The sequence below is a fragment of the Nyctereutes procyonoides genome, unplaced genomic scaffold, assembly GCF_905146905.1.
Source record: "Nyctereutes procyonoides isolate TBG_1078 unplaced genomic scaffold, NYPRO_anot_genome, whole genome shotgun sequence".
In the NCBI taxonomy this organism is placed as follows: Eukaryota; Metazoa; Chordata; class Mammalia; order Carnivora; family Canidae; genus Nyctereutes; species Nyctereutes procyonoides.
In genome coordinates, this window is record NW_026575140.1 from 66,270,876 (window position 1) to 66,287,968 (window position 17,093).

The window sequence follows — 17,093 nt, forward strand, 5'->3', positions numbered from 1 at the left end:
TGGCGTATCAGTTATTACTTATCATCATCATCATCATTACATTTTTCAGTACTTACAATTAGATTATTTTTTATTGAGCAGGGTACTGAGTTTTGGTCTCTAGAAAATGGCAAGCACAGTTTTTTGAAAGATGGGGTAATTTCCTAATCTATCTTTCAACATACAACCCCTGATTTCCTTTCCTGAGCTGTTTATCACAATTGAAATATAAGAGAGTCTCCTGGAATGATTTGTCTGGGGCAGAGTGTTTTAAGAATTTTCTAATTCATCACATATTTCACTGAAGAAGGGCCCTGCCTCTCAGGGGATGAGGCACAGGAGTGGTCTGTTAAGAAAAATGAGGCCATAGCAGCATGAAGCCACTTGGGTCACAGGGCATGTAGTTGGGGGTTTCAAGAATGGCAGAGAGTCAGGGAGAGGGAGATGGCCCTGGCAACTAAGATGCCAAATGATATATAAGCAGGAAAGTGCTCGAAGCTGGCCTCCTGACGTCACAGGCCAGTTCTGCTTATGAAAGATTTATACTTACATGTCTTCAGTATTTCCCACAAAGAAAACCCTACATGAATATGAGTTTTATAAATCTGGCTTTCTCTGGTGCCTTATGTGGATTATTCCTTTTTGCTGTTTTCTTCTTTGACGACAGAGAGAGAGAGAGAGAGAGAGAGAGAGAACAGCAACACTGACCAGACCAGAGACAGTGTATTGATTCCTGTGAATTTGGGCTTCTGATCATTGAGGAGGCAGGCTGAAGTCCTAGGCAGAGAGCAGGCATGGGCTAAGAGTGAGGAACTTCAGGTTGATGATGGGACCCAAGAGGGTTAATTCTTTGATGCTGAATCAGCAAAGGTGCCCAGAGCATGAGTTGGGAATCTGATGGCAATCAGCACAACTTGCATCACCTGTTCAGAAGCATAACCTGATGTCCTATCATGAAGGATGCAGGTGAGTGATGTGCTGCTAGACTCAGAAAGATTGACTGGATCCCAGAAAGAAGGTAGCAGCAGAGGATGGTAGCACAGGTCTGCAGTTTGGTAACAGTCTGGATAGTAACTTGGATAATATGGCCTCAGTGACCAGGTCTCCTCTGCCTCTCTCCCAGCTCTGCCTTGCCTTGGGCAGCTGTTTTGTCCTGGGTCTTTTCTGCTTGGTTACCTGGCCTCTCAAGCCCTGCGTTTCTCCTCTCCTCCATTCGTGAGAGTGCCTAGATCCTTCACACCAGTGCATGAATTATTCCACTAGTCCTTTCCTGCCGTTATAGTCACCCTTCATACCCTCCTCGAGCTGCTTGCAATCCTCAAATGCACAAGGCCCCAGCAGTAGAAGGCATATTCCGATGGCGAGTCTTATCACTAGAATGGAACACAGATACGTACAAGTGAACCAGTTTTATTTCTGCAGGATGCCACCAAATTCAGTTAAGCAACTACTCAATTTGGCCACGGGTGAGGGAGAGCATGAGTTGGAAATAAATCAATTAAACAAGTCGGATTAAATTGACTGGTCATTTTGGCCCAAATGCTTGATCGTTTTGCATTGGAGAGACGTAGCCTTAGAGAGCTTCCAAAACACAGTTCCCATAGCAACTATACAAGGAAGAAATGGCAATAAGAAACAGTGCATGTGAAATTTATTTTATCTCCTTTTGCCTGACTTCCTGTAGGCCCATCTCATATTCCCTTAGGCACTGGCCATCTGGGCATGTTCTTTTTTTTTTTTTTTCTTTCTTTTTTATAGCAGTTTTCCCCAAGAAAGGACTCTACATAAAATGCCCCTTCTTATCTGCCTCTGACTGACAGATTGAGATTGTGATTTGTAATTTCGAACTTCAGTCCTTTGTGTCTCTAATGAAATCCTGCCTCAGACTGGCCCAGTCCTCCTTTGAACTTTACTGGTTTTCTTAGCTATAGGATTAGGGAGTTTATTGCCAAAAGGGATTAAGATTTTAGCTTCAGGACCTGTTCTAGATGGTTTCTCTCAGGGAGCACATCATTTTGTACATAGCAGCTCTTGTGGCTCTGAACACCTCAAATAAAAATCTAGCTTGAAGGGTATCTCTTTCTCTTGCTCCCTGCTCTTCTTTTCATCAGTAATGAGGAGGTGATTCAGGACTTTCCATGTTTTGGCAATTTACAGATGGACGTTTAATTCAGCCTCCTCTATTGATCTATGTCTTAACTCAGATGTCCATCTTCGGCACCTTGAAGATGTCTTCATTAGCACTACACTAGGGACTTCCTTCACATAAACATGTGACCCAGCAGAGCTGGTAGGCTCATTAAAGCCACCTCAGTATACGTAAAGTAATATATTTTCTCTCCTTTTTGAAATCACTCTCCCTAGGAATTGCCTCCAACTCCTAAGACTTTTGCTTGAAGTTGCCTGTTCAGTCCCATGTCACAAAAGCAGCTCAGTCTTTCTTAATTATTCCCCCTAGGATACAGTTTAGATTTCCTCAGGTTGACATTCAGAGTCTTTCACACACTCATCCCCACCTCCCTTTGCAGTTTATACCAAAACAAGAAGACAGCAAAAATCTTTTGCTTGAGCCAGAATGGTTCCTTACTGGACTCCCAGAGCACCTCACCATTTCTGGCTACATGTTTGCTCATGCTGTCCCTTTTACCTGCAATGGCCTCTGTCTACCTCTGTGCTATTAAAATTTTTTCTCTCCACTTCAATCTTTTAAATCTCCTTTTAAGGCCAATTTTTATCATATAAGTGTGTGTATGTGTGTGTGTGCGTGTGTGTGTTACTTATTTGGTGCTTCTATCTGTGTAATTGCTGTGTGAGAAACCACTGCATAAACTAGCAGCTTAAGACAGAAAGCATTTACTGTTATGCCCAAGGGTCTGCAATTTCAGTTTTCACTGCACTAAAAATCTATGCTTTGCTTATTCATCCCTCCCTCTCATCTTCCTCTCTCCATAGTTTTGTCTTTTCCAGAATATCATATAGTTGGGAATCATACACTATGCAGTCGTTTTAGCTTGGTTTCCTCTACTTAGTAGTATGCATTTAATTTTCCTCCATGGCTTGGTAGCTCTTCTTTTTTAAAAAAGTACTGAATACTAAAAAAAAAAAAAAAAGTACTGAATACTATTCCATTGTCTGGATGTACCACGATTTATTCAAACACCTACTAAAGCACATCTCGGCTGCTTTGAATTTTGGCAATTATGAATAAAGCGGCTAAAAACACCCATGTGCTGGTTTTTGTGTGGACATAAGTTTTCAGCTCCTTTGGGTAAATACCAATGAGTGCAATTATTGGATCGTATTGTAAGAATTTTGTTAGAAACTGCCAATCTGTCTTCCGGTGCGGCTGTACCATTTTGCATTCCCACTAGTAATGGATGAGAGTTCCTATTGCTCCACATCCTTACCAAACTTTAGTGTCGTCAATGTTCTGGATTTTGGTCATCCTAATAAGTATAGAGTAGCATCTGATTGTTATTTTAATTTGCATTTCCCTGATGACATATGATGTAGAGTATTGATAGGCTTGTCACCCACTGCATAAATGCACCTTTACCGTATACCAAGAGATAGTCCAGAAATAAGTCTGAGAACTGTGAGAGTAGTTCCACAGGTGCTGTCAGTTGGAGTAGGCAGTCAATGAGTATTTCCAAATTCTCAGGCATTTTAAGTCAGAACCGAGTGGTTACACTGTGATTAATTGAGATGGGCAGGTGCTGGTATCTTTATCTGGGTGGTATATTTACTGGGTTTGCTTGGAAAGCAGAAGTACTGAAAGACTGGACCCTGATCAAAACTTTCCCTGAGAGTCATTTACATCTATTCAGGGGTAAGACATTGGTTCTTTATTTCCATTTTTGTAGAAATAATAGCAACATAATTGGTCAAAGCCTTCATTTACTCTTGGCAACAATAGCTCTCTCCTTCTTTTCCTTTCTTTCTGTTGCCTGTATGGTATAGACTCCAAGTGTCTCCTTGAGACAATTCTTGATTTGCAGTGTCTCTGCTGGGCCCTACCACACTCAGCACTTCGGTAGCTGCCTTGCTGATCCACATGTAAAATCTTTCCCCAGATGGCTATTGTTCCCACTGAGAACATGGAGAGACTACACGGGGCTTCATGAGTGAGATATATTGTAGAAAGACTGGATTTGCAGGTAAGGCTGACCTGAGTTTGAATCACTGCTCTGCTATCTTCTGCCTCTGCAGACCCAAGTTATATACCCATTATGAGCTTCAACTCCCTTATTTGAAAGTTGGGATATTATCTTCCATTAATGATATTACTGTAATTGATGATACTTATTAATTACTTATAATGTACTTGGAAGGGTAGCTACAAGAAATAAGTGAAACAATGCATATTTTTAGGTAAAACATCATGCTCGGCAAACATGGGTGTTTATGTTGTACATCAGTTCTCTGATTCTTGAATTCTTAGGATCTTTCTGTTTCTTGAATTCTTAGGATCTGCTGCCATTCCTCTCATGACCAGTTCATCCATACATTTTTATTCCTTAATTTTATTGAACTTTAAACAAATGATTAATCAACCAATTCACAAATCATAAATAAATATGTTAATGAGTGCATACTATCCTGGGGCCTGTAAATAAGTACTTACTTTTGTATTAGGCCAGAAAAATACATGTTTTTGAAATTTCTTATTCTAGAAAGTCTCAGGCTTTACTTCTCTCCAATTCAGTGGTTTTTGGCTGGAGATAATTTTGTTTCCCCCTCCCCCCAGCAGACACTCGGGAATGTCTGCAGATATTTTTTATTGCCATAACTTGGAGAGGGAGAGATTACTACTGGCGTCTAACAGGTAGAGGTTTAGGATGCTGCTACAAACCCCACACCACACAAGACATCTCCCTCCCCACAGTAAGACATTATCTGGCCCAGAATGTCAATGGTTCTAGCACTAAAAAAAAATCCCACAGTCCAGTTGGAGAGAAGAGAATGCTCTAAGTGAAGAGAACACTTTGCAAAATTCCACTCTTACTTTAAGAATCATGCTGAATATGGACTTAGGCCAGGAGAGGTCTAATGGTGCTGAACAATTTGGGTAATTCGCATTAACACTATCTCTATAAAAATACATGTGGTTTTGGTTGATTAAATAAATGTAAGGAGCAAAGTTTTTCTCATCTCCTTGCTGACAGATTAAGGTAAATGACTCAAAATTCTTGGCAGAAATTACTGACGACAGTCTTGTTTTCAACTGCCCTAGAACCTGGGATTAGAAAGTGCACATGGGTTGCAACCAAACATGAGTTTTCAACCAAAACACAGGCTCTGAGCTGTCTTGCCTCTACTTACTGAAGCTTTCCTTATGTTTGATGCTTGGATGCTCAGAGAATGACCCATCCATTCCTCTGGAACTCTGAAGGGTTGGGGTACTCTCTTGGGCAGATTGTCCTGTGAGGATCCCAGGCCTACTCTACCCACCACTCACTCTTATTCCTCCTTTCCTTTACCACTTGTTCTGTAGATTCTAGGAGATCCTACCTCTTATGTTGCATGTGGCACTTGACAAAGATGAGTCCAGGAATTGGAGCTTATCATCCAGATCAGGCTTAATCTATCAGAAGTTGTTTCAAATAACAGAACTAACCCAAATTATCCCATAAAGGGATCAGAAAGTAAAAATCAAGGGGAGAGCTAGGCTGAAAACTGGAAGAAATAATGTGGTAGAATCTGGATAGCTGTTCACCAAATCCATTTCCTTTTTCTCCTGGGCTCACAGCTAGACTTTTCTCACCTCCCTTGCAGTAGTAAACTTTGGCCGTGTAACTGGCCATTGGAACACAGTAGTAAATGATGTTCGTCACTTTGTACTAGACCCATGAAAACTTACCACATATTTGCCAACTGGATTTGGATGTTTAGAGCTATCTTGAAAGCCATATGTTGAAGATGGCAGAGACTTCCTCCCAAAGTAATATAATAGCCAGGGGATGAGAAGCAGGAACACATCCAGAATCCTGGATAGAGCCGACTGGGTACCAGAGAAATCAGAAAGCAACCAGCAGCAAGAAGCAGATGCAAGAAGACAGTGGTGATGATAAAGGAAAGGGTATATGGGATTTTTGCTAATCACATATTATTTGCTAGGGAGCTTTCACTCTGGCTAGATCTTGCAGATACCATTCGTTTTCTGAACACTGATTTTGGACAAAGAGGGATTTGATAAACTCAATGAGACTAATTATGTCACTGTGATAAAAAACAGTCCTCACTCCGATGCGTCTGCCTGGTGGGGAGGGGAAGAGGCAAGAGTCAAAGGAAGATGATTTCCTATAGAAAGCACCATTAACGTCCTTCTTCTATCCGTACCTTCTACTTACTCTGGCTGAATATATTTTCTTCATTGTGCTCCTTAGGGTAAAAAGGAATCCTTCTTAAAGAAGAAAAAGTCATACTGATGAAAAAAACAAGCAATTCTCTCCTGAACTTTCTATTGCAAGTACCCTCAGGTTTTAATTAAGACTCTGTTTTTTCCCCCACCTCAAACCTGGCTTTCCCGAGCAGCACAGGTGCTCATAGAAATCATTTGGAAATGGCCTGGGAGCTTGTTTAATGTCACTGCCTAATCACTTTGCTAAATGTCACTGCTTTGGAGCATCCATTTTTATCTTTCGTTCCTCCTCTTCTCATCTTCCCTCTCAGGTAGGAGCCTTTCAATACATCTTCGAGGAAGAACAAAACTTCTTCAGATTGGTTTCACTCTTTTTTTTTCTCCTAGTGTTCTGGGAGAGATTCTAGTCAGGGAACACTTTTACAAATGGCCAGATAGTGTTTCTCTTGCAATGAGAAATGTTGTATTTTGTGACAATTAAGGTTCCTTTAAATGCGGAGGTTTAGAGTTTTATGTCTTTCTGTCACTTCCAAACTCTGGCAAGGTTTAGCAAGGCTGGCTGCCACTTAGCTCCCTCCCCCCACCCTCTTTACATACCCAAGGGCATAAGTGCGCTTCTCAGCTTTCTGTACAAGTTTTCTTGGTGTAGATAATTCCTTTGTTCTTCCTTTCAACTCCCTCCCTTACCCCAGACTTTGATTCTATGCTCATTTGCTCCAACTTGCTGATAAGTAAAGGACAGTAGTACATTTAAACATAGTTTAAACAAACCACAGAAAGAAAAGTACAAGATTACTCATTCTTTGGGGCCTTAGCATGGAGCAGCAGCACAGATGAGGGTGATGTATACCCAACATCAGAGCATTTAGATATACAGAGCAAACACTGACAGAACTGAAGACAGAAATAGATGTCAGTATAATAATAGTAGAATTCCATATCCCACTTTCAACAATGGCTAGAATATCAGATAGACTACCAATAAGGAAATAGTAGATCAAATGGGCCTAGTAGGCACATACAGAACATTCCACCTAAGAGCAGCAGGAAAGGTGCACATGTGATGGTCTCTAGTATAGGTCATGCTGGCTGCAAAAAGATCTTAACACATTTAGGATGGTTGAAATCATACCAGGTATCGCTTCTGAGCAAAGTAGGATGACACTAAGTATCAGTAATGGAAGAAAAATGAGAAAATCCACAAATAGGTGGAAATTAAGCAACACATTCTTGAACAATCATTAGGTCAAAGAAGAAATCAAAAAGGAAAGCAGAACCTATCTTGAGACAATGAAAATGGAAACATACTGAAATTTATAGGAGGGAGCTAAGGCAGAATTAAGTGGAACATTTAGAGTGACAAATACGAATATTAAAAGAAGGAAGAAAGATCTCAAGTATGCAACCAACTTCTCAGAGCAAAGAAATAAAGAACAAACTAACCCTAAGTTTGGCAGAAGAAAGGAAAATTAAAGATTAGAGCAGAAATAAATGAAACAGAGAATTGTAAAAAAAAAAAAAAAGGTGGAAAAATCAACAAAAGTAAGAGTTGGTTTTTGAAAAGATGAACAAAATCAACAAATGTCTAGAATAACAAGGAAAAAACAAGATGCAAATAAATTCAGGAATGAAAGAAGTGACATTAAAACTGATGCCACAGAAATAAAAATGAGGAGACTACTTAATGAACAATTATGTACCAACACATTGAAAAGTCTCAAAGAAATGAATGCCTTCATAGAAACATACAACTTACAAAGAGAAATGAAAAAAAAAAAAGAAAACTTAAGCAGATCATAATAAGTAAGGGGATTGAATCAATAATCAAAAACCACACAACAAAGGAAAGTCCAGGACCAGACGGCTTCACTGATGAATTCTACCAAACATTTAAAAAAATAATTAATTCCAGTCCTTCTTAAACTTTTCCAAAAAGTTATAGAAGAGCAAACACTTCCAAACTTAATTTGTGAAGCCAGCATCGTCCTCATTACCAAACCCAGGCAAAGACACTCATTTGGAAACGTGGCTTCAGAGCCTAGAAGGAATTCTCTGAGGATAATGGTGATTCACACTGCTGTCGCAGTGCCTCTCTTCCAGGAAGAGAGAAGTTCTTAAACCCAAAGAGTAAGGTGGCTTCAACTTTGAGACCCAGTGAGTATTGTAGAGGCTGGATCTTGTAGGCTCCGCCCAGAGAAGGAGACTGGAGGTGTTTAGGATGAAGCAGGTGGTCAGAGGTGGCTGAATCAGGATGACCAGATGGCCCCCAGATGATCCTGCATGAGGTGAACTGTGGGAGTGGTGTGGAAAGAGCCATAAGTTGGGGGAGATTGAAAGGCAGCCATTCTCTGTCACTTTTCTGTGACCTTTGTGCTTTATCTCTGCTTGAATCTTGTTCTCTACTGTCACCCACACAGTTCCATCTATCTGGCAAGAATGAGCTTGAGCTCATTCTTCCAGAATCATCTTGAGTATAATCTTCAAGAATCCTCTTCTGTGAGACTTTCTCTGGCTCCAGAAGGAAGTGCTAACTTCCTCCTTGTGACTGGCAGATCATGTTTATGCTTGTCATTGTAGTGTATACCACATTGCCTCATTTCCCCCTAGTACATTAAAAAGCACATTATAGATTTTCAATAAATAACCACAAATTAAGTAATAAATTGGATGATAGTGGGTGCCAAATATTTCTGTGAAGCAGGGAGACCTGGAGAAGAACATGTTATAGAAGATAGGCATGATTGCTACACGGATGGTTTAGAGGTCTATAGACATTTACTGCCAATGAACCAGGATGTCTAGGAGTGTGAAAGTCAACAGATATAATCTTACCTTGGGTAATTTAAAAGTGATTGAAATGTTCCTAAAATCTAGTAGGATAAGCTTGCTTGTCCTAGGTGAAATTGCCTAAGGAAACTGAATCTCAAGATAGTTCTACCTCTTGTTTTTTAGATATCAATAAGACACAAAATCCAGAGTAGGAAAAACTTTTTTTCTTCAGATAGAAAGCTGGTGGTCTGTGCTTACCTGAGCATTATCTTCCTGGAATATCCTGTTGTGTCATCTAGCCTTATTCTCTCTGAATATTTAGCACATCTGTGTATGTTTCTATACAATTATAATTGGCTTACATATTACACACACACACACACACATATATATATATGTATATACAGGTTCCATAACTATGGTTATGGATTGTGTATATGGCTAATCTCTCCTAAGGTATCTAGGTCATTGCTTTTCATACAAGAGATATGAAATCACAGAATGTTAGCATATAACCTAAAATTCTCATTGTGCAAAAGAGACAGCTGAACTCCAGAGATGTTATGCAAACTTGGGCTATACATTTATTTAAACGATGAGTCATCGAATCATTCATTCAATAAATACTTCAGTGACTTAATGTCCAAAAACATAAAGATGTTGGATACAAAAATGAATGACACAATCCCTGACATCAAGAATGTCATGAGTTTTTGGGAATAGACATATAAACAGCAGTGGAGTGTATCCTTTGGTTTAAATCTTTGAAAAATAGTTTGACAATAAAAGTTTTTTAAAAATGACCTTGGTCCTTCAATTCCACTCCAAAGAAATGATGCAGTGGGAATAAAGTTGGATGTAAGCAAAGATTTATAGAGTGATTTCCCCCCATTTCAAGTAATAGCCTTGCTTATGAGGCTAGATTTCAGAATAAACTATGGTTTATGATACAAGGAATTGTTTGCATTCATTAAAATGTATACTGAGGGGGCGCTTGGGTGACTCAGTCAGTGAACCATCTGCCTTCCGCTCAGGATACAGCCCCTTGTCTGACTTTCTGCTCAGCAAGGAGTCTGCTTCTCCTTCTCCCTCTGCTCGTGCTCTCTCTCTCTCAAAGGAATAAATAAAATATTTTTAAAAATTAAAAAATGTATGCTGAAGAAGAATATTAACATAGAAAGATGATTGTGACATATTTATTTTTTGAGAGGCAAAAAAGTAGACACCATTGCAGTTTATATTTCATGAACCTATTTTTTAAACATATATCTTTATTTATGCCTAGAAAAAAAACCTCTCAAAGTATTAATAGTCATCTCCAAATGGTAAACGACAGATACTGTTCGTTTTCTTGTTTTTCTTGGCTGTATTTTTTAAATGATTTACAATGAATACACATTTGCTTTGAAATGAAAAAGAAAAAAAATGACTTAATAAGGAAAATAAGTTATCTGGAAATCAAGGCAGCACATTAGTTCCTGAATATCTAGATGTATCCATATGGAGCCAGAGAGTGGGAAGGTCTGACCTGTACTGACCCATTAATCAGTGACCCACTGGATATGAGTAGTTGTTTTTCACTGAATTGTTCAATTAAGCATTAATTGTAAATACTTGTTTTTCTATTTCATGGAGGAAAGCCTAGAACAAATGTTTACTCTAAATCTTCATATAGAAGAAACAAATAAATACATTAGAATCAAAGATGCTCTAGAAAATATCCAGAGCACCTGAGAGCATAGCTCTGCTCACTCTCTTTTGCTGGCCTGAGTTGTTATCTCCTCTCCGTGTGCTCCATGTCCCTTCCAGCCTCCAAGGGGGCTCCCAAATCACCAAAAATCTTGTGTTCCATGCTGGTTTTGTGTCTCGATGGGTTCTCTTCTTTGAAAATTGGTAATTCAGGCACACGTGCTATCTCTTTATTAGGCAGAACAGCAAGTTTCCCAGAACATCCCGCTTTTTGATCATCCAGGGTGGACAGGTATTTACTGATTATTAGATCTCAGTAATCTCTGTTCTCAACAAAGTGCTTTCAATCTATTAGAAAGGCATCAGCCTGACATCAAAAGGACAAACTGAGACAAATTCAATGGGAACGCTGCACCAAGGTCAGAGTGAAAACAATATTTACCTCACAAAGACCTCCAGGCACTCAGACAGATTAAATTAGAACAGGAATGAGTACATGCTCTCCTCTATTTATTTAGTTGGCAGGAGGTGCTTTATTCTATATAGATCACATAACCATCACTGAAAATGTATTCTATTTTTAAAGTGTCACATACTGTCAGAGAGCAAATCTGGCTTCTTAAAGGACACGGTGTAGTCTAAGGGGGCGCAGAAGGAAGAAGGAGGCAGAGAGAAACATTTGTTGAGCATGTCTGGGTATCATATAACTCTCACCCTGAAATCCTCAGTGATCCTGATTCTGATTCCTTTCAGGGAACTATTATGATTCCCATTTCACAGATGAACAAATTGAGGTTGAGTTTCAGAGAGCTTAAAAAATAAATCCATGACTGAATAGTTGGTTAAGTGGCAGGGACAGAGTTCAGACCCAGATTTGCCAGTGCCTTTTATAAAGCATCCTGTTGTTTCTGCAGGTCAGACAGAATGAATGCCACAGTGTCATGGTAAATCAAAAAGGAGGCAGAGAAATCAAGTGACAGGGAAAGTAGACTTGGCATTTAGACATTGAAAGCCTTCTATGAAGTATCCGTACTTTCCCACACTGAGATCAGTGGAGCCTGGGAGCTGGGGAGCTGGGGAGGAAGAGAAGAAGAGGGTATGATCAGGTATTAGAACCTCTGCAGACAGACATTCAGTAGGACTGACGCCCAGCAGAGTCAAGGTGGAGGTGGTCATTATCTCTGCCATTGAGTGGGCACAGCATGTAGGCCTGCAGTGGGAATCCAGCGCCCAGGAGATTCAGCGAGAGCTGGCATCTCCATACCTTCACCGCACAGTCTGCTCATTCCTAACTTCCCCCCAACCCTCGTCTTTGTTCTACAAGTTTCTGATTTTAAGTCAGCTTCAGCTCTGGCTTTAAGGGCTTATAAATGGTGATTCTACCATTAAAGATTTGTTATTTGTGGGGAGTGGTGGTGGGATGGGCTTGTCTTTCTGATTTAGAGAATCAGGACTGAGCTCAAGGTAACCGATTCTTCACTGACCTCCTTCTCTCAAAAGCTGTTCCCTCTTGAAGCCTATTTGGATTCTGACATCCTGCAGACCTTTTTTCAGGCACTCAGGGCCATGCTGGACTTAACAGGATTCTGTACCAAGGGAGCCACTAGGTCACAGTCCTCCAGCCTGGAAGATTTCAATAAAACTTAGCTCTCCCCTATCTCCTCTCCATAGGTGCTGCAAGCTAACTGATTACATTTGAAAATCTGAAATCGTGGAATTGTAACTTTGACTTTAGAAGTTATTGGAGTTTAATCTCAGATCTCGTCCAGTTTGCTACTTCCCCATTCATCAATAGTTATTTGAAAGTTTGGTCTTACGTTCAATCAGAATTATTCTTATAGCAGAATTATTCTGCTCACCAGTGCCAATTCTACTCTCTGTGATTACTGTGCAGCCCATAGAACAGCAATGTTAAAAAATGGTTAAGAGAACTGATTACCTTAATGAGATTATTGAGGCTTCTTGTAAGAGGAGGTGTAGTAGGAAAGTAAGCTCCAGGCAGACCACTTCCAGGAGTTACCTCTGAATTCTTAGGGATCCCATTCCCTCTGTTAGGTGGTGTTTGGGGTTTTCTTCACATGAAACAAGCCAGGAGTAGGTAGGCCTCCAGTTCTGGGCTGTAAATCTTCTGAGGACAGCTTCTGTTGCCATCTCTTTAGAGAGGATGGGCTATGTCAGAAGAAAATCTCAGGCTCTAGTATGGTCCCACTTGACATCCCAAATAGAGCCAGAGCCCTGGCTGGAAGAAAGAGGTGGAAGTAAATTCTTTGTGAGTTTTTGACAATTGGCTTGCAAATAAACGCATGTTAATTACAAAAGGCTTGGTAGAGCATGTAACACATTTTATTGGTATAGAAACAAACAATAGGAACTTGGTGCATCATATAAAGCTCACTATAGCTCACCCACCCACTGCTCATTGAAAACAAAGGAGTCATAATCTCAGCAAAGAGCAAGTTAACTCTGTGGGTCCTCAGGAATGCCTAAGCCATAGCAGCTCTGCCCTTTCTAAAACCTGAACCTTCCGGCTTTAGGGCTCAGGGGACGCAGACCTGTGTAGTCACTGCTGAGGCCAAGAGGCGTAGCCAGTGGAGGGATATATCCACAAGAGTGGTGGCTTTGTATGTAGTATCTTCCAAAGAGACACATTGGATTAATGGAAGGAGCAGGCTTTTCAGACAGGCAGACTTGGGTTCTGGCTTCATCACTTAGTGGTTACATGGCCTTGGACAAATAATTTAACCTTTCATTTTCTTCCTCTATAAAATGGAGCTAATTCTCTATCCCGTAGTGATGTGCCAAGGATTAAGTAGGATCATGTTTGCAAATGCTGCATTTTATAGTAGTTGTCCCCTGAGTATTTGTCCTCTATCTCCTTTCTATTGATATCTTCCTTGTCTCTCCCTTTTTCCCTAGTCTGCACTTTGGAGTAGGGATGTGTGAGAAAGTACACACACCTTACCTTTGGGAGCTCTGCCTCTGATTACTGCTACTGCTTCTTCCTTTGACCATTTGATCCTCATCATCACCTCCACAGAAAGATGAACCAGAGGACATGGAAAAAGCAAAACTCAAATCCATCTTCGCAGTTCTCTGTGTGCACAACTTTTGGAAGGAGGCTAAAAGCTATTAATGGAAGTGAGTATGTATGAGGCTTTTAATTATGATGCATCTGTTCTAGACAGTAGAGAGAGAATTTGAACATGATGCTTGCCTTCCAGGGCCTTGCCATCCAATGACAAAGTTGTACTCATAGGAAAATAAGTTGAGGACTGTGATAAAAGTTATAATAGAGGTATGCCCAGGTCATTAGGTCAGTAGGCTTCACACACTGCTTCTGTCTCTGTCTCTCTCTCATATGCACAGTGCAGCTAAAGAGGGTTCTTAGCCTGTCACTATTGAAGTTGCAACTTACTATGGGTCTGGGAAGGACATTAGCCTTCTTAAATTCTCCTTGGGTTCTGCTTCTAGTGAATTAATTCCTAGATGGTGTTGGAGAACTAATAGGCAACTTGCTATTGTTAGCAAAGAATGACAGATGTGGAGATAATTTTGAATTGTGTTAATGTTCTGAGAAACAAATGAGCTCCTGTTGACATAATACTTGATTTAAATAATGGATTACAGTGTATTATGTTTCGATGTCCTTGCTGGAAAGTTCAATCTAAGAGCAAGAGGTGTTCTTATGAGATCTGATACTGTCATAATCCCAAGAGTTCACTTTTTTCCTCTCATTAAAGAAGGAGAAAAGTCAGTTTCTTTGGATTGTCTAATCAAATTCCTAAGAATAAAAACATTATACTCAAGGCACCTGCTGAGCTGAAGACAGGCAGGTGGGCTGCTCAGAGGATGTGGGGAAGAGAGGGCTGGCTCAGGTCTTCCACACACACTTGGGGTTGGCAGTTAGACCTGCCCTTCCTCACGTTCCCGCAGAACCCTGCCAGATGTCAGAAGTGGGTGGATGATTGTAAGGAGAGCAAACTTAGAAGGTAAAATGACGTATCAAGTAAATAAACATTATAGATGATATGCCAAATACTTTGAGACCTCTATTATCTGTAAATCTAGTCCTTACAGGACAGTTCTTCAAGCTTTATTTATTAGTTTTGGGGAGGGGGAAGGGAAGAGGGAGAGAGAGAGAATCTCAAGAAGACTCCCCACTGAGGGGAAAGCCAGACTTGGGGCTCAGTGTCACGACTCTGAGATCATGAGTCAGTTCATTTAACTGACTGAGCCACCCAGGCATCCCATAGGATGGTTCTTTAAGATAATGCAATACCAGAGGTATTGGATCTTACCAGACAGACATCTGAACAATCCACAGAGTAGACACAGAAAACAAAAGAACTGGGTGAAGATGAAATCAGGATACTGAAACAGAAAAAAAAAAAAATGGTGAAACTAAATAGGAACAAAAACAAAGAAAGAACAGCAATGCTCAAAACCCTAGTGCAGAAGAAAGGGGCCAAGTACAGGATGAAAACATTGCCTTTAATGCTTGAAGAGAAGAAAAACAAAGAATACTCAAAATCTTTATTTGAAATATTGCTTCTTATGGGAAACCAAAGCTTACCTACCTCTGGATGGACATGAGGCTGAAGAAATCCCAGAAGTTGTCTACTCCTGATAACTTTCAAGCACTGCTGGAGTGCCGGATGGATTCAGGTGAAGAGGTGCTAAAGCAGCTCTTTGAGACCATGGCAGTAAAGAGCAGACACAGGTGCCAGACACCTGTGAGAGCTGCATTCAGGAAGAAACCCTCAGGGAAATGAGAGACCCTCCATTTATTTCCATTATCACTGACCACATAGTAGACACACAGCAGAGGAAGAGCCTGTGTTGGTGAGGTTTGTGGACAAATCCATAACCTGAATCTGTGGGCTTCCTACCTTATGATGCTGATGCAGAAATTTCAGCTTTGCCATTTCACGCTGTGATAACTGAGAAGTGGGGATTAAACATGAAGTATTGTCGTTACCAGGCTTACATGGTGTCCAGTGGTTTTTCTTCCAAAATTGAAGTTATGGCCTATAGACTTCTAGAGAAATACTCCCAAGCTATTTGCATACTCTGTTTTTTCCTGTGCTTAAATACTTGTTTGGCAAAAGCAGCATCTGTTATGGGAATATCTGTTGCATTGCATTAGGAACAATCGACAAAGTTCGTTTTTTTTTCCCCCATCAGTCACCACTTTTAGAGCATGGCACTGTAATTTCTGTCCTCATTCAGAACTGTGAAGAAAGGGGTAAAGAACAAAAGGAAATTGGTCCTCCTCAGTGGACAGCAGGAATGATGCTTTTGAAATTTTAGCAGACCTCCTACAAGCGCTTGTTTTATGTTTAGATAGCATAGTGACACAAATATTAGATAGAATAACTATAACTGTCCAGGCTTTTGTGCTCTGTAGTGAAGTATAAGATTTTGATTTCATTGTTACCATTGTTGTTCTTGAACATGTTCTACCTTTTACAAGAGCCTTTGGGAAAAATCTCCAAGGGCAGACCTCTGATGTCTTCTTTACAGCCAGTCCTTTGACTGCAGTGCTTTGTTCACTAAATGAATTGATGAAACATATTGAAGTTTACCATAAATTTCAGTTTGCAGAAGCCACAAATTTGGCACTCAACCTTGGTGTTAAGATGAGAATGTCCATAGAGGCCAGCAAAGCAACCTGGAATCTCAGCTAATGTCTGAGAGTTCCTAAAGAAGCTCTTAAGAGTTCCAATAGTGGAACAAACTATTTAGGAACTGAGAGATATAGTATCAGAACAGCACCTGAGAGCTTTTAAATCCTTATCCCAGGCACTCTCAGTCATGGGACAGATCATATTTAATACAAAGGAGGAGCAAAATGCTGACGCATACGGAAGTGCCTTACCCAATCCTGGCATGCTCTCTTAGCTCAGCTGCATTGTTGAAAAATCAAGTAGGGACATGGAGGGGAAGATACAGAGCTTCCATCCACCATTTATGAAGTTCTCCATCTGCCAGACATCAACTCTTTTTCCCAAAATCTGGGCATTGCGTAAGGTTGTATGTATTTCTATGACAAGAGTTAAGAATGAATGCTGTGAAAATAAGGTGAAGTGTCTCAAAGCTTTCCTGAAGAACAATTTGACAGGACAAAGGTGAGGTAACTTGGCTTTGCTTGACATAGTTTTAATGTAAAACATGATCTGAATTTAATAATGGTGGGCACATATATCAAACTCAGTACAACTAAGTCAGAGCTTCTGTAACTCAGGAGCCATTGAAACTACGTAAGAGACTTTAAACATAGGCTTTCTCTTATATC

At 40.3% G+C, this 17,093-nt stretch overlaps 1 pseudogene; it reads left to right on the forward strand.

Moving 5' to 3' along the window:
- LOC129496912 (52 kDa repressor of the inhibitor of the protein kinase-like) overlaps positions 1-17,037 on the forward strand; it is a 59,563-nt pseudogene extending 42,526 nt beyond the window's left edge.
- The last annotated feature ends 56 nt before the right edge of the window (positions 17,038-17,093 follow it).